Source organism: Phalacrocorax aristotelis, unplaced genomic scaffold (assembly GCF_949628215.1).
Source record: "Phalacrocorax aristotelis unplaced genomic scaffold, bGulAri2.1 scaffold_306, whole genome shotgun sequence".
In the NCBI taxonomy this organism is placed as follows: Eukaryota; Metazoa; Chordata; class Aves; order Suliformes; family Phalacrocoracidae; genus Phalacrocorax; species Phalacrocorax aristotelis.
Window position 1 is genome coordinate 6362 of NW_027441305.1, and position 8977 is coordinate 15338.

The 8977-nt window shown below is 62.2% G+C and overlaps 1 long non-coding RNA gene across 1 annotated transcript; it reads left to right on the forward strand.

Moving 5' to 3' along the window:
• On the forward strand, positions 1-5961 carry LOC142051326 (uncharacterized). The gene is made up of 3 exons (XR_012658410.1): positions 1-604; positions 3818-3911; positions 4524-5961. It is a non-coding gene; the product is annotated as an uncharacterized LOC142051326 (long non-coding RNA).
• The last annotated feature ends 3016 nt before the right edge of the window (positions 5962-8977 follow it).

Genomic DNA, 8977 nt, shown 5'->3' on the forward strand with positions numbered 1-8977 from the left:
TGGCTATTAAAAACACCGCATTTGCAACTTTGTCGGTTGAACCGAGCCAAAGCTGTGGTTGCAGGGCACACCAGCAGCATTCCACAGTCTGAGGTGCAGAGGTAGCAATCCCTCATGCAACCCTGCTGCGCTCCCGGAGCGCGGGAGCATTTACCATTGCAGCTCCTGCAGAGCCGTCCGCACCAGCCACCGCGTTACAAACTTGCCCTCGCTGAGGATTTGGGAAACTGTTCTAGTTTTAAAAGAAAAATTCCTCTGTTCCTATAAAAGGAAACCACATGAGCGCGGCTGGAATCGAAGGAGCCTTTGAAACAAAACCTCTGACCGGGAGTTTGTCACGTAGCAGATTGACAGCCGCCTGCAGAGAGCGGCGCGGGTGATAAATGGCCGTGGGAGAGCGGAGGCCGGTGCTTCCTCTGGCTCTGAAGAGTGACAAAAAGGGGCCGCAAGCAGGGCAGAGCTCGTGGCGTTGGCGGACCTGCTTCCGCCGAAGGAGAGGCGAGAGGAAAGCGAGTGCCGAGGAAATGGCCAGGGAAGCTGGATAAACCCGATAGCTCGGTGGAGCTGCTCGCGCCTGCGGAGGCTGCAGTCTGCTCGGCGGGGGGTGCCTAGTCCTGCTGCTTTTATACTGCTTTGTCCGGGAACGGGCGGGGGGGGGTTGCGTAGAGCAGCAAATCCTGTTTTACAGCGCAGCAGGTTAACTGCTCAGAGCCTCTGCACACAGACAGTCAGAGCCGACTCGTGATGGGGTAGTCTGTGTCTTCAGTGTCTCCTGGGTCAGCGGTGAGGGGTAGGAAGAGTATCTGGAGTTCCCCTGTCGTGGTCCTGCGCCATCCCTCAGAAGGGCGGGTGTAGCGAGCCCAGGTGTCCTGTCCAGACGCGTCCCAGAACGCTTGCCCACAGGAGCTTTTCTGTGCCCTGTTCTGGCATGTCCCACTGGGGAAAGAATGAGAGAATTTGGCGTTGTTGGATGTATTATTTCCGTTAGCAAAGAGCTCGGCGATGCCATTATCGCAGCCGTGAGGGAGAACGAGGCAAATGTCTCTCGTGTTTTTAAGGTGCTGATCTCCAAAGCTCCTGTTCACAGGGGATGTGTGGGCTGGTGGTGGCAAGAATTGGAGAGATCCTTGCCGTGCTGGGGGCCTGAGGCAGAGCCAGCCCTTGGGATAACCCGGTTATCTCGAGGCAGCGGCAGCAGTTCTGCAGCCTCTGAAAGGCCACTGCTTTTAAAGGAGGAGGCTGGAGGTACCGAAATGCTCTGCAGAAGCAGCTGCTCATGCTGTTGCTGGACACATCTCTGTTTTTCTGTAAGGTGAGACTTACAGACACTCGCTTCTGCATCGTTACTAGCCTGCAGTGAGGTTCTCGCCTCCGAACTCATCACTCTTTTGACCCCGAGTCTTGAAGTTGGATGTTGCTTGCTTCAGCTGGTGGCCCCCATTCCTGGGCTGGAGAGGCAGCGACCAGGCAGGCGATCTTCCTCTGCTCTCTCCGACCACCTGTGACTTAGCAGAGCTCCTTCACCTTCTGATGACTGCTTCCCCGAAGCTGAAGCCTCCCAGCCTGCTGTTCCCTGGCTGTTCCAGCCAGTCCCTTTTGGGAGAAGGGTCCCAGGAGCGCCTGCCCTGCTGAAGGACTGGGTGAGCACGGAGCGGAATGGTGGTGCAGGGACGCTCTCTCTCGTTCTCCTCTGCCTCGGGTGACTCCTGACGTCTGCCCTGGTTTTTGACCTCATCTTTTATCCCCTTGCCCTGTCTCCTGGGCATGCCCTGGCTGCCGCTCGCCGACTGGGATGGGGCAGGGAGCAGTCGTACGTTTCCTCTGGGTTTTGCCAGCTGATTTAAGCGTGGCCATTGTGCACAGGGGCTCTGACAACGTGATAAACCAGAGAAGAAACGTGCTGCGTGGCTTCCCGCGAATACACGTGCCACCCTATTCCCTTGTGGGAGACCTCCCCATGGAGAAAGCGCTCGTGGATGTCTCTGGAGACCGGCTGCGTGTCAGCCAGCTGCCCCTGGGGCCTCCCGCCGGTGAGCCAGAGTGGCTGCCATCGGCTGGTGAGCGTCACGCTGGCCGGCAGCGTGCCAGTCCCATCCCCGCCGCCACCTCCCAGAGCAGAGGGGGTTTATCACACGTGGCATTTCAAAATAAACCTCTGCCAGACTTCTGTGGCCTTGGGCCGCCGTCCTGTGCCCCTTCACTATCGCGGCGCAGGCTGCTGTCGGAGCGGGCTGGAGGGGAAGAACGTGTTTGGAAGGTTTTAGTTACAAAGGGGCCGGGTTGCGGTGCGACTTGTGAAAAGCAAACACAAGGACTGGATGCATCTGGGAAGTTTCAAACATGTTTCTACAACTCTGCTGTGCTTCTTGTGAGACCTCTCGCTGTTGTGTTTCTTATCGGAAGGCCTGTTTCTTGTTTATGAGAAAAGGTTTGCCATCACCCCGGTCCAAAAGTAAAGCAGCCTCCTGGAAACCTCGTACCCACCAAGCAACAGAAGTGGGGTTACTTGTCCTGTCTCACCGAACATCTCTCCTTCCTAAACCATCCCTTTATACTAATCCTCTTTAGACCCGCGTGGCTGCACTCTGCTCCCGCTCGGCATGAAACAGGGTTGATCTTCCTCTGCCCTCCCCACCTTCCCGTGTACGTCAGGTACTTTGAAAGCACGGAGGCGTGAGGCTGAGCTTTCCCGTCTCCTTTAATGCCGTCCTTTGGAGCCGATCCCTCTGCTCACGCTGCAGCGCGGTTGCTGCGGTTCTCAGCTCTCCCCCTTCGGAGGAGGGTTTGAATTGCTCCAGCTGGTGCCTTCACACCAGACGCAGGTTTTTTCCGCCTGTTCCATAACCGCAGTCAAAAACCTTGTAATCAAAAGAATAACAAAACACACAATGGCCCCGTAAACTCCCTTGTCTCTTCCGCCAGCTGTTTCTTTCTTTTGAGAGAAAAATCTTCCATTACTCAGGCCTTTTATGAGTTTATGCTTCTTTTTGGGGCCCAGATTCAGCGTTTCACCAAAGGGACGTTTCCTTTTAAGGCAGAGAGGGCTGCTTTGGGAAGGGCAGCTACTAAATCACCCGCGCTGAGCAGCACCCTCGCTGCTGGAGAAAATGGGATAAGCAGTTTTAAAAGCCCAACCGTCCTCGTCCCACAAGTGCAGTGTTTCCCTTCAGCTCCTCTGTTTTGCAGCACAGACCATCGGATAACCCCTGGGCGTGGATGCTGCTGAACCTGCCCCTTCCCTGCCTCCTCTTTGGACACGAAAAGGACCTGCAGAGCCTCCTGGTTGCACCTCTGGCTTCTGGGGAGACGCTGCGTGCTGCGGGCTGCCTCTGGCCTGCCACGCTCCCCGTCTGCAGCTTCCCCGGGGTGTCTCCACCTCAGTCCCATACACCGGGTTCGTGCTGCATGGGCCGTGCCGGTGAAGCCCAGCGGTGTGGGAGCTTGCCCCAGGCTGTCACGGTTTGGTCCTTTGTCAGTAGCAGAGCCCTTGGTGTCATCCATGATAACGCTTTATCAATGGAGCGTGGCTGGTTCTCTGGGAGAGCAGAAGGGCCTCTGCACCTCCCAGGGGACGCTGCCTGGCACCGCGGCTCGCAGGGGCTGCCCACGCGCGGTCCTCAGCTTCCACAGAGCCTTCCCTCAGCTTTAGCCACGCTCTCTCGGTAACGTCACGCTTACAGCTGGGGAAACCCCATCACGATTTTGAGAGGGAAATTCTTTGTATGCACATGAGATGGACACTGAACCTTAATAACCCTCTGCAAGTCTGTCTGTGTCACCAAGGGGTTGTGTCACCGTGTCTCCTGTGTCTTTTTAGGGTCTCTGAGCATGACTGAAGACTCAAGAGCTGCTTCTTTCCAGCCACCCAGGTGTGGGGTTATTTTTTATCTCCGGACCCTGCAGCCTCCCGGGTGAGCCCTCCTTCTTCTGTGCAGGCCCTTCCGTCTGGCACGGCGCCCTTGCGACATCAGCGTCCTTCTGTCCTTGCCCGATGTGTGGGGGTCTCGCCAGTGACGTGTCCTCTGCCAGCCCGGCGGGGGCTCGCGGCTCTGCCTCGCGGCGAGCCCGGCGGCATCTCCAGCGCACTCCCGAGCGGGAGGAGGTGGCACGGCCACGCAAGCGCGGGGCTGACACACTGTGGCGTCCCTCCACGATGTGCCCTGTATTCCCTTATTGGTATTCGCTCATCACACAACGGTTAACGGAGATCTCGCCGGCGTGGGAGGCGGGGAAGAGGGATCTTTGGCCAAACATACCTGACAAAGAGTTCTGAAACAACAGAGTGATTTTTCATTCAATTGATCTATTTTTGTTGCTGGTTGTGACGCTGTCCTCTTTTTCTTCTCTGGTGCCCCGTTGCGGGGGGGTTGGACTGGGTGATCTTTAAGGTCCCTTCCAACCCAAACCATTTGAGGATTCTATTATTAACCCTGGCGAGGCCAAAATAATACAAATGGGGAGCGATTTCTCATGGAAAATTTTTGAGTGATCATTAAGACTTTTGGTTTTCCCCCCCCCCACAGATCAGGACACTCCTGTACCGGTGGGCGCCGTTCCCGGGATGAGACGTGTTCTACAAACAGCGTCGGTGCTTCCAGGCTCCCTGGTGCCTCGCTGGGGGAGATGTGGGGTCCGCGAGGGCCCCGAGGATGCCGGCCAGCGCGCACACACGAGGGTCCTGCACTACAGAGGCTCTGTGCATCGTCCGCTGTCCCGAAGTACACACGAGCGTCTCCTTTCCGAGGCAGGCCCCGCTGCTGTCACCCGGGTCCGTCCTGCGTGGGACGCGAGCCCGCCGCGGCGTCTGGCAGAGCAGAGCAGCTCCAGCTCCTCCCCGGGCTCGGCAGCCCCACTGCCCCGTCCCACCGACCTCCCGGAGACGGGTCTCTGCTCCCGGCCGGCGCCACTGCGGGCACCAGCCTGGTGACGGTCTGGTGTTAGAAAATCAGAGGAAGCGTCCTTTCCAGACCTCCACCCTGTCACCTGGACGAGCCGGTGGGTCCTCCCGCGTGACAAACGCCCTGCAAATGGCCGTCCGGAGACCTGGCTCCACGCGTGCCACGTCCGGCCTCTCCTTCTTCAGCGCTTGGTTCACAGTGAAGCGATCGCCACAAATTTTAGCGCTAAGACAGCGTCGAGGCAGAAATCTGTGTCCTTAAGGGTATTGAGGATGATGGATGCTCTTCAGTGTCCCAAACTCTCCCGGCCCTCCCAGCTCTGGTCTCATTCCAGAAATATAATTGGGAAAATGTCTCCCAGCCTCAGGTGTTCATTCTGAAAGGCGAACAAAGAAGAAAGTGAGTTTTGGGCTTTTCATGATTTTTTTTTTTTGAGTCATGAAGCACAAAGGAGCGTTAGTATCCGAGTGAGCCCCGTCCTCTGCGGCCCCTCTGCCCGTGACCGGCTCCCGGCCCAGTTACCAGCACCCGAACCACGTGAACGCCCGGCACGTTGCGGGACGGCGGCGCAACTAGGGCATCCCAAAAAAAGCCACCTCGGGCCACGGTACGCGTCACGCCCGGAGGTGGCACGAGGGGAAGCGCCTGTACTAACCGGCATCCATCACTAGCGGCCCCCTCCCACGGCGCTGGCCTGGAAACCCTCCTGCCGCGCCCCTGCGGTGCTGAGCACCCGCTTCCCCTGAGCCGACTGCCCCAGTTCCTCCCGCAGCTTTCTCGCCCTGCCTAACAGCTCTGGAGCAGGGGGTCACGAGCAGATGGGGAGACATGAGGCTGCCTGCAAAACCGAGGGGGGTTTGCTCCTTCCCGATGACATCATGCAAGTGTGAAGGATTGCAATATGTCTCTCTGTGCTCAACGCGATCCTTCTGGCTGCTGGGTCTTCAATTCCTCGTGCCCCGAGTGAGCTGAAGCAGCCTGGCCTGCTCACTAGAAACCGAGAGAAACAGAAAAAGTCCTGAAACCGAGAGAAACGAAAGTCCCCAGCGCACGCCTTCGGGGCGCCCGGGTGCGGGTGAGCACGGGTGCTGCCGGGTCTCCAGGCTGTGGCACGTCCGTCAGCCCTCGGGAAGCTCCCATCCCCCTGGAGCGGGGCGGCTGGTGGGCGGCGTATGGGCTGCGGACCCCCGGGAGGAGGGGAGCCGGGGTAGTTCGGCACGTGGTGGTGCGACGTGCCGCCATCCCACGCACGCACAGCTGTTCAACCGGCGCCCTGCCTATCAATGGGGACTCCGGACCCCCGCGGGGCCATGCTGGTGATGGTGTGGTGTCTCCGGTTGTCTCAGAGTATCTTCTCCGGGTGTCTCTGGAAGGGGCTGCCTGTCTGCCGAGTCTCTCTAAGCACCCATCTGTGGGTGAGGAGGTTTCGGGGGGTGCACCCGTCCCTGCTCCACCTGGTGCTGCCCGCCCAGTGCCCTCCCCCAGCTCCCGGTGGGACCACCACACTCTGCAGGGCCGTGTCCCGGGGGTCCCGTCATCCAGTGCCGGCTTCCGTTTGCGGTGGGCTCGGCCCCACCATCCTCAGGAGATGTTCCTCTGCTCCAGCAGTGCAGGCCCCGTGCCTGTCTGTCCGTCCGTGCCATGGTCCATGTGTCCAGCCCTCCCATGCTGCTCTGCTGATCCTGGGGTCCCAGGCACCATGGGGTGGGGGTCCTCACCCCTCCCAGGTCTAGTGGGGGGCAGATTCTGCAGCCACCCCAATGGGTGGTGGGTGCTCAGGGCTGTGTGAGCATAGAGATCCCCGGCGCTGCCATCACCCCCGGGACCCTGGCATCCCGACACCTGCTCAGCACCGGCACAGCCTGCGTGCCGGCTGCTGATGTACGGCGGTGCCAGGAGCGCACTGCGGCGGGGTCCCTCCAGGACACCCCTCGCCACGGGGCTGTGAGAAGGGACTGGGCCTGCAGCTGCACCAGAGGGTCCTGAGGGGAGCGGTGAGACACGGCCCCCCACCCCGGCCCTGTATTGCGGCTGCAGCCAGCGTGTGCTGCAGAGCAGCTGGGCGGCACCGGCGCTTCCGTGGGGACTTGGCACCCAACGCCCACCTGTGCCTCTGGACACCCAGGGGCTGGGGCCTTCGCTTCCCTTGGGGGCCTGGCCTGGCTTGCAAGGCCCAGGGCGTGCTAGGAGATGCCCCTCTGGGTCAGCTGGGTGCAGGGGGCAGCTGTGGGGGGAGCCATGGATGCCAATTCCCTCCCAGCACACACTGGTGGGTGCCCATTCCCTCCCGGCACGCACCGGTGGGTGCCCATTCCCTCCCAGCACGCACCAGTGGGTGCCCATTCCCTCCCGGCACACACCGGTGGGTGCCTGTTCCCGGCGCGGACCCTGGCGCAGATCCAGCGGTGTGGCTGGGCAGGGTTTCCCGCAGGGCACTGGAGCGGGGTCTGTCCCCGGGGCAGACGCCCGCGCCGAGGGGACAGAGGAGCAGAGGCCAAGCCTTGCTGTGCCCGGAGCAGTTCCGACCCGCGTTTCCCCCAGTCTGGGCTGTGCGTCCCCAGAGCCTGGCACATGAAGTCTCCCCCTGGCTCCTCCCCAGCCCAGGACTGATGGCGAAGTGCCCACGAGGCCGGAGCCCGGCCTGACACCCGTGGCACGGGACCCTGCGGGACCCCCCGTGGTTCGGTACGTGGGGGCCGGGGACCCCATGGGGGAAGGAGGCGAGGCTTCGGCTGCAGAGCAGCCTCAAGGGCCCCAGCACCATGGCACAGTGGCCGTGGCACGCTGGGAGCGATGGCAGAACCCCCAGCCACGGGGACCCGCTGCAGACCAGCACCCGCAGGCAGCCCCCCCCTTCTCACGGGGGACACCCCGGCCTGCACCCAGTGCACGCTGACCTCCCACCCACACCCACATGCCTGGAGAGGCCCCAAAAAATGTTGGTGAGAGCGTTGTGCAGGCTGGGAGAGGACGGCCAGTCCCAGCAGAGCGGTGCCCGGGGTCAGAGACCCCTGCCCGAGCCATGGCACGGGGGTTCCGGCTGGGGAGCCCCAGGCCGGGTCGGTCCCCCCAGCCCCCCTGGCAGTCAGGAGCTGCTGCCCACCTGGGGACCGGCTCCCCGCTCCTCCTGGGGCCGGGCGCTGATGCTCCCCAGGATTACCAGTGCCTGGATGCTCCCCCCGTCACTGGGGGCCCGGGGCTGTCCATGACCAGGGCTGATGCTCCCCATAGACGGGGCTCCCAGTGCCCAATGCTCCCAGTGCCCAGGGGTCCCCATAGCTGGGGCCGGTGGTCCCAGTGCCCAATGCTCCTGGTGCCTGGGGCTCCCCATAGCTGGGGCCGGTGGTCCCAGTGCCCAGTGCTCCCGGTGCCCAGGGGTCCCCATAGCTGGGGCCGGTGGTCCCAGTGCCCAATGCTCCCGGTGCCTGGGGCTCCCCATAGCTGGGGCTGGTGGTCCCAGTGCCCAGTGCTCCCGGTGCCCAGGGGTCCCCATAGCTGGGGCCGGTGGTCCCAGTGCCCAATGCTCCCGGTGCCTGGGGCTCCCCATAGCTGGGGCCGGTGCTCCCGGTGCCCAATGCTCCCGGTGCCTGGGGCTCCCCATAGCTGGGGCCGGTGCTCCCGGTGCCCAATGCTCCCGGTGCCTGGGGCTCCCCATAGCTGGGGCCGGTGGTCCCAGTGCCCAGTGCTCCCGGTGCCCAGGAGTTCCCATAGCTGGGGCCGGTGGTCCCAGTGCCCAATGCTCCCGGTGCCTGGGGCTCCCCATAGCTGGGGCCGATGCTCCCGGTGCCCAATGCTCCTGGTGCCTGGGGCTCCCCATAGCTGGGGCCGGTGGTCCCAGTGCCCAGTGCTCCTGGTGCCTGGGGCTCCCCATAGCCGGGGCTCCCAGTGCCCAGTGCCCAATGCTCCCGGTGCCCAGGGGTCCCCATAGCTGGGGCCGGTGGTTCCAGTTCCTGGTGCTCCTGGTGTTCCCAGTGCCCAGGGCTCCTGGGGCCCAGGCTCCCGGTGCCCAGTGCTTCCAGTGCCCACGGCTCTCCATGACCGGGGCTGATGGTGCTCCCGGTGCCCCCCGCAGCCGGTGC